The following is a 14,453-nucleotide window of genomic DNA, read 5'->3' as shown; positions in this document are numbered from 1 at the left end:
AAGAGCCATCTAGTGATGATCCATTGCCTTTATATTTCAAGTTAGCAGGCTGACCTCTGAGAAAAGAAGAGAGACACAAGGCAAGAGTGACTAAGAACAAAATGAAAGCAGATCACTCTAGAACCATGAGAAAGAAACCCAAGCGGTATGCGGCTCTCCAAGGAGCCCCACTGGTGTCTCAATACCTCCAAGGCTCCAGCCTGCTTGAATAGCGTGTGTCAGGCAGGGAGGCTGGGGCACTTCACTGCAGGCCACCCAAGAGTCTGATCCAGAATTCCAGACATTGGAAGAAGAAACAAGAAGAATGATTAGCCTACACCCACAGTGCAGGCCAGTATGGGCTAAGACACCCCCTACACCTCTAACCACAGCAAAACAGGGAGCCCTGCCCCTCCATTTTCCAAATCTCTTCCCAGTTCTCTCACAACCAAGTCTGTTCCAGAACCACGCAAGGCAAGGAATTCTGGGAAATGAAAGGAAGGAACTCTGGGAAACGAAAGTAAGAAAATCCTGGGAAATAGAATTTGGGATAGTATAACTCCAAGTTAACTAAATGTACATGATACAAATCCCTGAGAAACAATAACTGGACCACCAAAAATGTCTCATCAGAGATCTTTAGAGTAATCTTTGAACATGTTATTTTTCTGTCAGGATATACCCTAACGCTTTGGAAATTGGACATGGACCTCAGTTTGGGCAGAACCCCATGGGGTATATATAGTCTTAATTGGGGGTTTTCCCTGCAGGGGGCATTTGGCAATGTCTGAAGATGTTGGGGTTGTCACACCTGGGCTACAGGATTTGCATCTAGCAGTTAGAGACAAAGGTCACCACAAAATACCTTGTAATGGGTGGACAGCAACCCCATTCAAAGTACATAGGCCAAGATGTCTACAGTGCAGAGAGAAGGAAATCTGAGAAGAGAAAGAAATAACACATAGTGGTGGCCTCCAACTATTGTGACATCTAAGAAAATCAGAAAAAAAGTATGTTATTTTTAACTTTTTAATTAAAAGTAAGAAGCATAATTAAATAGATCAGTATGTACCAGCACCATTACTGGTAGCTAAAGAAATGCAAATTATCCAACACACATGTATACAAATGTAATTTACAGCAATTACATAATTATAGCTTATATGGTACAAGAATTTTTTATAATGGTTATGACACATATACCTTTTTTTGTTTTGTTTTGGAGACAAAGTTTCACTATATAACCCAGCTACCCTCAAACTCTCTATCCTACTGTCTCAGCCTACTCAGTGCTGGTTTTATAGCTGAGCACCACAAAGCTCAGCTATATACATAAATACAACACTATCTTAATTGAGCACCAGGTGAGTAGCACCTTGCACACAGTTTTACTTTTAGCCTAAGGGTGGGAGTCAGGGTATAGCAGAGGCTGGCCTTCTATGGACTAATACAGGAGGAGATTGATGGTTAAGGATGGACTGATGTAAACTCATTACATTATTTTTTCTTTTCTGTCAGTCATGGGGCTTGAACTCAGGGCCTGAGTGCTGTCCCTGAGCTTTATCACTCAAGGTGAGCCCTTTACCACTTTGAAGCACCACTTCTGGTTTTCTGGTGGTTTACTGGAGATAAGAGTCACATGGACTTTCTTGCTCAGGCTGGCTTTGAACTGCGTTCTTCAGAGTTCAGCCTTCTGAGTAGCTAGGATTACAGACGCATTACATCTTGTCAAAGCCTCATCCCCAGATTACAGAGAGAGGGAGCATGGGTGAAGCTGCGAGAGAGAAGAAAATGGAGAACCAGAAACCAAGGCTATACTGGATATTGGTTGGAGGTTAGACATATGGTCAGGAGTGCCATTGAGCTCACTTTCCTCATTCAGATGAGAGCTTCTTGATAGAGCCCAGAGAGAATACCAAGAGCAGCCTCAGCCATGGAAAATAACCACTCCTCCGGGGACACACACACACACACACACACACACACACAGAGTCTCGGTGATGCCAATGAGCACTCATTATTGGAGTCTTAAATATTTTGCTAAAGGCATTATAAAAAAAATAATAGCCTTCTTTTCTTTGCAGTCACATTACAGCTTGTGGCTGCTAATTGTCCTCTGTTAGGCAAGGCATCAGAATGTGATATCAGAATGCTTGTCCATCTGTCCTGGGCTTTGTCTGGTGCCCTGTGTCTCCATCCACAGCTTGCCTAGGGCCTCTGTCTTTAGAGCCAGTACACACCTCTCAGCTCTGAAGCCAGCTTTTCTGGAAGAGTAACATGGAGTCTTTTTTTGCTTATTTGTTTTTGTTTTGTTTTGGGCGACAAGATCTCACTGTTTGGCCCAAGCTGGCAATGAATATACAATCCCTGCCCCTCCCCCCACAAGTGATGGGATTACAGGCATTCTCCGCCAAGTTTAGCCACTGGATTCTTCTTCATGAGGTTTCATTGTGTGTAGAAATGCAAACAGTCACATGATTCCAAATAGCCTGAGACATGGTTCTCCACAGGGCTGTGTCAGTCCTGACACCTCAAATCTGTTTCGTACAAGAAGTTGACAGGCAGAAAAATAAGTCGATGAATAAAGGGAGGGGGCAGAATACACATACAAACATCCATCCTCCCTGAGCCGCCTCTTCACCTGCAAAATGAAAATACTCCATACAAACGGGGGAGATCAAGAAAGATAAACACTGAAGTCTTAACAGCCTCTATCGCTGAGTGATAAGACTTTTATTCTTCTTTTTGTGATCCATACTTGGTAATGGTTCTACAGGAAACACATAACATTTTTGCAATAAAAAATAAAAACAAGCTAGGCCCCCATGACTCACGCCCTTTCATCCTAGCTACTCAGGAAGCTGAGACCTAGAGGATCCAAGTTCAAAGCCAACAGGGTCAGAAAAGTGTGAGAGTCTCTATATTCAATTAACCAGCATAAAAGCAAGGCTGGAGATAGGACACAAGTGGTAGAACACTAGGTGAGCAAACAAACTGAGCTTAAGACCCCCAAGTTCAAACCTAGGTACTGTAATTTTGTATAGATTTTTTTTGTGACAGCATTCTCAGTATATAGTCTGGGCTAGCCTCCAACTCAGTCCTCCCACAGCCCCCAAACTATGACATATAGGAGTATCACCACACTTATCAACAAATGCTAGTTTTAAGTGAAGATAATGACTGTCTTGCTTATACAAATATATATTAAGAATAAAACAGAAACTTTTTTAAAGAGTCCAAACACAGCAGGTAGGAGAGGGACTTGACAAATGGGATTACATCAAAATATAAAATTTCTACACAGCAGAAGACATACTTACTAAACTTGAAAGACAATGTACTGAAAAAAATCTCTTTACCACCAGTGTAGCTAATGAAGTTCTACTATCCAAAATATACAAATTAACCACTCCCAAAGCCAAGAAACCAATTATTGAATGTGCAAAGGAGCTCAGGAGAGCCTTCTCAGACAAAAAGGTCAGAATGGCAAAGAAACATAGGAGGAAATGCTCAACATCTCTAGCCATAAAGGAAATGAAAATCAAAACGACTCTGAGATTCCATCTCACCCCAGCTAGAATGGCCACCATCAAGAATATGATCAACAACAAATGTTGGCAAGGATGTGGGAAAAGGAACCCTATTGCACTTCTGGTGGGAATGTAAACTAGTATAACCACTGTGGACAGAAGTCTGGTGGTTGTTCAAAAAGCTAAACATAGATCTCCCCTATGACCCAGACTAAATACTACTCCTGCACATCTACCCAGAATGTCACAAGCCAGGATGTTGTAAAGACACTTGCACATCCATGCTCATTGCTGCACTGTTTGCAATAGCCAAGTTGTAGAAATAGCCCAGATGCCCCACAATAGATGAGTGGATCCAAAAGAATGTGGTACCTATCCACATGGAATTTTACACTGACATTAAAAAGAATATTATGTCATTTGCAGGGAAATGGGTAGACCTAGAACAAATCATGTTAAGTAAGTCAGACTCAGAGAGACAAATGACACGTTTTCTCTCCTATGTGGAAGCTAGACCTAAAATACATCAGGCTATGATAAATCATATAGGACTATAGGCATTCATATACAGTAAGACCACAAGAGGCTACTATTAGGGGAAGAACACAAATGCACAATTCCTTTGTACCTCTGGACATATAAAGTCTTGTCCATCTCTGTTGGGATGTAGAACTAAAAAGCCTCATGACAGAGAAAATTCCCAGATAAAGTCTCATGCAGGGTCTGCTCCTACATCAGAATAGCATGAGTTGGCAAACATCTCCAAAGGGCAAAGCTAAGTGTTTTCTATTAACAGTAGCAGTGGACATCTTTGAAAATTCCTGACAGAAGTCAGCTGACAACTTGCTATGTTGCATTTGTTTTCTCTGCCCCTCCCCCTAAATTCTTACCTTCTTTCTCTAGGTTGTTGTTTTTTTGTTGGGGGGGAGGGTTGTTGTTTTATTTTATCAGTCATGTGGCTTGAACTCTGTGCCTGGGTGCTGTCCCTCAGCTCTTCAGCTCAAGGCTAGCGCTCTATCACTTGAGCCACAGCACCACTTCCAGTTTTCTGAGTGGTTTATTGGAGATAATCTCATAGACGTTCCTGCCCAAGCTAGCTTTGAACCTCGATCCTCAGATCTCAGCCTCCTGAGTAGCTAGGATTACAGGGTGACTCACTAGAGAAAGTGCCCAGCCTTCTCTAGTTAGTTTTGAGATAAGGTCTCGCTTTTTACCAGCACTGTCTTGGAACCATCTAGACTTCAACCTCCTCCCTAGCTGAGATGACAAACGTGTGCCACCAAGCCCAGCTTTTTATTGGTTAAGATGGAATCTTGGGACCTTTTATCCCAGGCTGGCCTCCAACTGAAATCCTCCTGATCTTAGCTGCCTGAGTAGCTAGGATTGAATTTCTATTTAGTGTGCTAATGGTCCCATGTGCATGAAAGTACCAGATATCATTTGTTAATGGAAACAGCTGAAATACTGTAATCTAAAATGATGTGCTTCCTACAGTTTGTGGTAGTTTACACTGTTAACCTTCCTCAAGTTTTAAAATATCCCTGTGCAGTCAATGAAAAGCCCACTCACATCGCTTCCTTTCCAGCAGCCTGCTTTGGTGCTGTCCCTGCATGCCAGCTTTGGGCTCAGGTGGAAGGGTTTTACACTGTGGACTGAATTCTAAAAGGAGTAGAAAATATATATATATATATATAGTGTGTGTGTATGGTTTAGACAGTTTCATACAAGGTTCTTAGCTATAACTTGTAGTTCAGAAAATGCTTAAAAGTACTTTGTTTCCCTTTGGGAATTTTCCCCTACTTCCAATACACTGAACTGATTTCAACCCAACTTGTGATTAGAGCAGGAGTTGGAGTAAAGAGATGTTTATTTCACTTTACAAGTAGCTGACAAATTTTAAACTTGTTGTACCCTTTCAAAACCTGAGTTTTCTAAAAAAAAAAAAAAAAAAAAAAAAAAAAAAAAAAAAAACTCATCTTATTTTAATACTTATATGTCCCACTGGTTTAAGATATGGACCCATGAAAATGAAATGAAATATATTGACTTATTTAAATAATTGTTTTAAAAATATGACCAGCAAACGTATTCAAAAGCTAATTCTTTAAAAAAAAAATTAACCCAATAGATATTGCTTTTCGAATAGTTTTTTTAAAAGAGTTGAATGTGAGTGGTTCATGCCTGTGATCCTAGCTACTGAAGAGGTTGAGACTTGAAGATTGCAGTTCAAAGCCAGCCCAAGCAAAAAAAAAAAAGCCATGAGACTCTCTCCCGCACTCTCCTCCCCCACCCCTCATGGATCTTGAACTCAGGGCCTGGGCATTGTCTCTCAGCTTTTGCACACAAGACTATCACTCTACCACTTTGAGCCATAGCACCACTTCCAGTTTTCTAGTGATTAATTGGAAACAAGTGTCTCACAAACTCTCCTGCCCAGGCTGGCTTCAAACCATGGTCCTCAAATCTCAGCTTCCTTAGTAACAGGATTACAGGTGTAAGCCACCAGCACCCAGCATCCATGAGACTCTTAGTTCCAATTACCTACCAAAAAGCTAGAAGTAGAGCTGTGGCTGAAGTGGTAGAGCTCTAGCTAAATCAGGGACAGCTACCAGGCCCTGAATTCAAGCCCCAGGACTAGCAAGGAAAGAAGAAAGAAAGAAAGAAAAGAAAGAAAGAAAGAAAAGAAAGAAAGAAAGAAAGAAAGAAAGAAAGAAAGAAAGAAAGAAAGAAAGAAAGAAAGAAAGAAAGAAAGAAAGAAAGAAAGAAAGGAAGGAAGGAAGGAAGGAAGGAAGGAAGGAAGGAAAGGAGGCAGGGAGGAAGGAAAGGAGGCAGGGAGGAGAGGGGAGGGAGGGGAAAAGGAAAGGAACAAGGAAGGAGTGTATGTAAAAACATGTGCATAGCAAAATGATGGAGGGATAACAAATTGATAATTCAAAGAACCCTAAGAAAGCCTTTGAATTCCATGTAAAGTGAAGATGCTTGAAACAGGTAATTTCATAGGGAAGTGTATTACACAGCTGGCCCAGGAGAAGGTGAGAGTCTAAACACACTAATTTGAGTAGTAATTTAGAAAGTAAACAAAGGCTTAGCCTCCCCAAAACATAGAAGACCCAGATGTCCAGGAAAGAAAATCAACCAGCCTTTCACAGAACAGATAACACGTACCACTACATAAGCTGTTCGATCTTATAAGAATGTTTTCAATTTCTTTTCACTGAGCTCACAAAACTTTTATATCTAAACTGACAAAGATGATATTTTTTTTAAAAAAATGCCAAGTAAATCTTGCTTATGAATAGTAATGCAAAAATCTTGAATAAAATATCAGCACTTAGAATCTGGCAGCAGAGTAAAAAACTAAAAAATCATACATCCACATTTCACATGCAGAGATAGACCAGCATTAGAGATGGGCAGTGGTCACATGTCCACCTAGCAAAACAATAGGATCGTCCTCAAAGATGCCAGCAAGGGTGTTGGACAACACACAACATTCCATCTTGGTTGAAAAAAACAATAATCTTTTTATTAAAATATGAGGACACAGATGCAACTTTAATATAATTTTAAAACATACATAAAGACAAACTCATCCTCATGTATAATAGCCAATTGCCAAAGACATCCCCATTAAAGTCTGGAATACAATAAAATGCCTGCCACCAGAACACCATTTAACATTGTGGGAGATGCTTTAGCAAAACTGTGATCACTTTTGACAAGGGGAAAAGAAATAATGATTATTTGTATTTTCTCTGCAGACTTATAAAATGCAAGAAGACCAACACGAAAATTATCAGGGGAAAAAAAGAGAAGGCTGTGAAATGTGTACATTTTACAGCAGATAACAATACCTTCCTACATATAGATATCCTATTTAGCACACATGATAGAAGAAAAACCTTCATATAAATAAGAGTAAGATAATATCTATCTCTTAAAATAAGGGTCTGGGAATGTGTCAGTAGTAGAGTGCTTGCATGAAGCCCTGGGTTCAATTCCTCTGTAACACAAAAATAGAAAAGGCCAGAAGTGATGCTGTGACCCAAGTGGTAGAGTGCTAGCCTTGAGCAAAAAGAAGTTCAGGGACAGTGCCCAGACTCTGAGTTCAGGCCCCAGGACTGGCAATAAATAAATAAATAAATAAATAAATAAATAAATAAATAAATAAATAAATAGGGCTGGGAAGGTCACTCCGTGATAGAGCAATTGTTTATACAAACAAGACCCTGGGTTCCATCCTAAGCACTGCAAAAATGAGAAACAGCTGGATGCTGGTGGCTCACACCTGTAATCCTAGCTACTCAGGAGTGTGAGATCCAAGGATCACGGTTCAAAGCCAGTGAGGGCAGAAAAGTCCCTGAGACTCTTATCTCCAATTAACCAGAAAACCAGAAGAGGCACTATGGCTCAAAGTGGTAGAGCACTAGCCTTGAGCAAAAGAGCTCAAGGACAGCATCCAGGCCTTGAGTTCAAGCTCCATTACAGCCAAAAAAAAAAAAAAAAAATGGGAGTGGGGGGAGCTACATTAAAGTGATGTTAATATAACTACAATAACTCTCTAGACTGGGGCAGGGAAGGTGGCTCAGTGGTAGAGCACTTGCCTTGCATGCATGAGGCCCTGGGTTCGATTCCTCAGCACCACATAAGCAAAAAGAAAAAAGCCGGAAGTGGCTCTGTGGCTCAAGTGGTAGAGTGCTAGCCTTGAGCTGAAGAGCTGAGGAACAGTACCCAGGCTAATTTCACTTTTGCAAAGAAAGAAAGAGAAGGGAGGGAGGGAAAGAGGGAGGGAGGAAGGGATGGAAGAAGGATACAAAGAACAGAATTTTTTTTAATTTTTAGAATAGAAAAGACCACTAGAAGCATGACATAAACCACAAAAGTCACAAAGACAAATATTTTAAAATCTGCACATTAACACTTGCAACAAAACTTAAAACTAAACAAAATTGTATAGAGGTATATTTGATACCTGTGTTCAGGAACCGTCTTTGGTTGATAGAAGAGATTTCTTTTTTCTTTTTCTTTCTTTTTCTTTTTTTTTTTTTTTTTTTTGATCGTGGGGCCTGAACTCTGGGCCTGGGTGCTGACCCTCAGTTCTTCAGCTCAAGGCAAGCATCCTACCACTTGAGCCACAGCGCCACTTCCAGTTTTCTGCAGTTAATTGGTGATAAGAGTCTCATAGTCTTGCCGGGCGCTGGTGGCTCACGCCTGTAATCCTAGCTACTCAGGAGGCTGAGATCTGAGGATCGCGGTTCAAAGCCAGCCCGGGCAGGAGAGACCGTGAGACTCCTATCTCCAATAAACCACCAGAAAACCGGAAGTGGCGCTGTAGCTCAAGTGGTAGAGCGCTCGCCTTGAGCTGAAGAGCTGAGGGACAGCGCTCAGGCCCAGAGTTCAAGCCCCACGACCGACAAAAAAAAAAAAAAAAAAAAAAAAGAGTCTCATAGTCTTTTCTGCCTGGGCTGGCTTTACACCACGATTCTCAGTTCGCAGCCTCCTGAGTAGCTAGGACTACAGGTGTGAGCCACCAGTGCCCAGTGAAGATATTCTTTTTATTTCTTTCTTTGTTCTGGTCCTGGGGTTTGGACTCAGGGCCCAGGCACTGTCCCTGAGTGTTTTTGCTGAAGGCTAATGCTCTACCACTTGAGCCTCAGCTCTATTTCCAGCTCTTTGGTGGTTAGTTGGAAATGAGGGTCTTAGACTTTCCTCCCCAAACTGGCTTCAAATCACAATCCTCAGACTGTGAATAATTAGGATTACAGGCATGAGCCACCTGTGCCTGGATTGGTAGAAAATATTGTTAATGTGAAATTTTCAATAAATAATGGGCATGAAATATATAAAGCAGTTCATAGGGTAAAATATTATAAATATATATATATATATAATAACACAATGCACACAACTCATGATTATGAAAGTATAAACTGAACCATTGAAAAGACAGTATTATACAGCATGTTGGTACAGGCCTATAATCCCAGCGGTAGGGAGGCTGAGGCGGAAAATCAAATTTTCTATTTTATCAGATTGGTAAATGGAGATGGGGGAGGGGGGGAGCCTCCATCCATCCTTATACACCATCAGCAGGTATGCAAATTAGTACACACTTTGTAAAGATTTCCAAACATGCATGTGTCGATCCTGACCCAGCAATTACCATTCTAGAAGTATTACCAAAAATGGTTCCACCTGTAATTCTAGCACTCAGGAAGTTGAAACAAATGAGTTCAACACCAGCCTTGGATATGTAATAGTCCTCTGCTAGAGAGAACAATGACTTATAAGTAGAATTATCATATCATCTACCTCTGGAAATGTATCCAAAAGCATTGAAAGCAGAGCCTTGAAGAAATATCTGTACATCAAGTCTTCCTTATAACATCCTTCACAATAGCCAAAAGAGAGTAGCAACCCCAATGTCCATCAACAGATGAATGGATGAACAAAATGTAGTATATCCATACAATGGAATAGTACTCAGCCTTCCAAAGGAAAGACATTAGAGCATATGTGCAATATAGTAAGCCTCAAGAACATTATGTGAAGTTCAGTCAGCCAACAACTTAAAGATTATAAAAAATAGGATTTTTAAAAAAAAAACTTGCTGAATGCTATCTCTTAGGTCTCTAGAGATCCAAGGATTTTCCCAAGCATTCTGATTCTGGAGCCAACTAGTAAGACATGTTACCACCAACACCTCTTGTTTCTTACGTAATTCCTATGGATGCATCACCTTACTTAATCCTCACAACTACCTCCTTGAGGTTACTGAGTACTTCTTACAGGAAACTGAAGCTCAGACGAGTTACCTAACTTGCCTGTGATCAATAATTGGCAGAGTTTAGAATGGACCCAGGCCTGTCCTTCCAAAACTTAATGTATTCAACACCCTACTCCAGGCTTCCCGCCCCCCCTGCTCCTTCCACCTCCTAAGAATTGGCTGGGAGGAGAAGCAGGAAGACAGGAGGAGGAAATCTCCAGTGATTTTGGTCTTTCAGAGGCTCCGGCTTTCAATGACCAGCTGCACCTTGACCCTGCCCATCTTTGAGAGGTTTCTGGTGAGTTAAATCAGATACACTAGCAGCCCTAGGGAACTGGGTGACAATCTTATTGTATTCATCATTTTTCCTGTCTTCTTAAATTAGTGTCATATTAGCTTAATGCAGTACTAACATGATACAGAAATGTTAGCATATTATAGATGACGTGGTGTGTCAAGTAAGAACTTTATCTCATTACTCTGCCACGGGGCAGGGGAGAGGGTTGTCAGAGAAGGGAGAATGTAAGTCTGCCCCTAAGACCATCCGTGAATGCTGAATCTACACAAGATCCCCCAATTTGGAACTTGAACTGGGGAAAGGGTGAGAGACAATACGAGCAAGTCTGACTACAAGATATATAATCAAATATATAGTAAGAGAATCATCTGACATGTAATAACAGGGTCGAATCCCTTATAAGCTGGTATTTCATCCTGCAAACCTGAAAGGAGGTGACAGGCACCCAAAAAAGGTTAGAGCTTTAGTTAACATAAGCACTTAAAACGTCTCCGGTGGATCACACCTGCTGCTGGAGAATAGGAGAGGCTTTTCTCAGAGGGAACAGGTCTTAAAGGGTTCCGTTGACTTTCAGAGCATGAACAGAACCAAATCCCCTGAATTTGTATGTGTGCAAATGAATTTTTTTTGTAAAGAATAGACCTTTTATTTTATTTTTACAGGACTGGGGATTGAACTCAGGGGCTCACACTTACTAGGAAAATACTCCGCCACTCCAGTTTCTTTTGTTTTTAGTTTTTGTTTTACAGATATGGTTTCATGACAGCCTAGACCTCAGTCCTCTGCTGGGATGTCAGGGATGTGTCACCATACCCAGCTTGAGACTGGGTCTTACTAGCTTTTATCAGGAGCTGGCCTTGAACAATGATCTAGAAAAGATCTTGGTATCTCAAAGTCAGGTCTAAATAATTTGCCACCTGTACATTAAAAGTGGGTTAGGAAAAATCAAGCTGAAATAAAGCAAGGTACCAGGAAACCCTGGCTTGTAGTCCAAATTTAATGATTTGTAGTACAAACTTAATGATTACATTAAGTTAGATCTGCCTCCAGATGTGGGGATAATCACAATTGTGTTATATATATATATATCTCCCAAGATTCTGATGGAAACTATTGAGATGATCTATTGAAAAGAACTTCAGAAATGATAAAAATCCTCTTTTGGAAAAAGTCAGTCGTTTTCTTAAATTACCATGGATAAGCCAGGTGTAATAGTACAGGCCTATAATAGCCTACCTGGAAGGCAGAGATTGAGAGGATCACAGTTTGAGGCCAGCCTGGAGAGAAAGTCAGTGAGACTCCCATCTCAATGAACAAGGCAGACATGATGTTTCACGACTATAATCCCAGCTACACAGGAAGCATAAGTAGGAGGATCTCCTACTTAGGCAAAAAAAAAAAAGCATAAGACCTATATGAAAAATGAAAAATGGCCTAAAGTTTAAAAAAAGGAAGCTGGGTGCCAGTGGCTCACACCATAATTCTGGCTACTCAAGAGGCTGAGATCTGAGGATTGAGGTTCAAAGCCCAGACAAGAAAGTCCAGGAGACTCTTATCTCCAATTAACCACCAAAACACTGGAAGTAGTGCTGTGGTTCAAGTAGTAGAGTGTTAGCCTTGAGCTGAAAAGCCAAGGGACAGTGCCCAGGCCCAGGGTTCAAGTCATATGATGGACCAAAATAAAAGGACTGAGGGAATAGCTCAAGTGGTTGAGCACCTGCCTAGGAAGTATGAGGCCTTGAGTTCGAACCTCAGTTCTGAAAAGAAGAAAATCACTATCACATCTTAACATGAGGAATTTCAAAATATCCTAGGCACACACCACCCTGCTTTGGGCCTCCTAGGCTCCCTTGTTCAGTCCTGATTGTCAAATTTCAGTGGCTTCCTCTACAGTGAGCTCAGGGAACCACTTCCTGATGGAGAGACCTGCCCACCACCCAGAACTACCTTAGCCAAGAGAAATGGAGTCTATTTCTCCAAATAGGCCCACAGCTCTGCACTCAGAGTGGGAGGGAGGGAAGGATAGTGAAAGGAAAACAGTACTGCTCTGCTATAAATAGGAGCTTCCTCTTAATTAAAAATCTATTAGCAAATTTCCTGATAGGTTGATGGTATTTACAAATATAAACTAATAGCTATTTATTAGAATGTTTATACGAAGGCCTCAAAATGAGTTTTTCCTTGTAGAGTGATAATTGTTCCAATGGCTTCCTGCTGATTTAATTACTTCAATTAACAAGGCTTCTTAGTCTGGATCCTTGGCTAGGAGCTTAAGGACTGGGCTGTATCTAGACCTCTCACTATAAAAGTACCAAGACAGACGCAATCTAAGTCAGAATGGAGAGCAAGAAAGAGAGATGTTAGGCCTGGGGTTGCTCCCTGGGCCCTTCCAGAGACAAAGAAGAGGCTACTCACACACACTGAGTGGCATTTTTGGATCATAAGGTTCATGTGGCTATTCATGTTGTCACCTCCTGCCTCCTTGTCGCCAGTGACGTTCTTTAAATGGAGAGAGGACACCTAGTGAAGTCTTGCAGCTCAGCAAAGGAGCCCTTGGGGTCAGTGTCTTGTGTTAGACCTTTATGTCCCTCTGATCAACACCTAGGGGAGCTGTTCACCTCATGGTGGACAGGAAGCAGAGAGAGAGAGAGAGAGAGAGAGAGAGAGAGAGAGAGAGAGAGAGAGAGAGAGAGAGAGAGAGAGAGAGAGACAGGACCCAGGATCAGGAATAACCTTCAAAGACCCCTTGCTAGAGAACTACTTCCTCCAGCAAGATCCTACTTCTTCAACTTTCTGGAACTTCTCAAAACAGCATCACAAGTTGGGGACCCAGTGTGCAACACAGGAGCCTGTGGAGGGTATTTCAAATTCAAAGCAAAGTATGCTTGATGACCTGGGTGGTTTTAAAACACGTCCACCAGCTCTGCAACATGCCTCTCTCTAACACATGGCATCTAATCACCATCCCTTCATTGTGGGGCTGGAGCTAGTCTCTCTCTTTAAACACATGAAATGTAGCAAAGGGGACAATGAGTGTGGATGACATAAAAGGAATCACATTTCATTTACTCTTTTCTCCCTTCCTTCTTTTTTCCTTCCATTCTTCTTTTTTCTTCTTCTCTTCCTTTCTTCCTTCCTTGTCCCAGGTTAGCCTTCAACTAGTGATTTGCCAAGTGCTAGGATTACAGATATAAACCTCCACACCTATGTTATGGCAGTAAATTGTTATACAGAAAACTAACAAGCACATCAGAACAAATGGATGACTTCAAAGAGAACTGAGCTTGTAAAAGAACTTACAGGGGATAAGAGAGTCAATGACTAACAGGTCTGCAATATACCAACAGGATAGTGGCTGCCTCTTTGAGAGGTGATACTTGACTTGGATTGCTACTTGAAGACAGATGAGAACTGAGAGAGGACATTCTGGGTAGAGAGAACACCAAGGGCCAAATGTTCAGACAGAGCTGGGCATTGGCAGTAAGGACAGAGAGCTACGTAGCAAGCCCAAGATGGTATCTGGTGGGGAGCAGAGCCTGAAAGGCCTCAGAGCTAATGGCCCTAACTTTGAGGGTAGTGGGAAGCCAGTGGACGGTTTTAGGCAGGGAAATGACACAATCCAAGGCACAGACCTCAGTGGCCACTTTGGCTGCTACATAGAATTCCATAGAGAAGGCAAGTGTGCGAGCCTGAGATCAGCCAGCCTCGGCAGCTCACTCAGCTCAGTGGTCATGCCGGCGGAGAGCACAAGCAGGAAAGATAGAAGAGAAGAAACATGTCTGAGCTAAATTTGGACTAGAATGTGTATCATTACTGAGGGGTTGGACTTCAGAAATAGAAGTGGAAAAAAAGGATGAAAGAAAGCTTGAGCAATTGGAGA

Source organism: Dipodomys merriami, unplaced genomic scaffold, assembly GCF_024711535.1.
Source record: "Dipodomys merriami isolate MVZ:Mamm:240054 unplaced genomic scaffold, mDipMer1.0.p SCAF_85, whole genome shotgun sequence".
NCBI classification, from domain to species: domain Eukaryota; kingdom Metazoa; phylum Chordata; class Mammalia; order Rodentia; family Heteromyidae; genus Dipodomys; species Dipodomys merriami.
The sequence above is the reverse complement of the archived record's forward strand: the minus strand, read 5'-3'. Positions refer to the sequence as shown.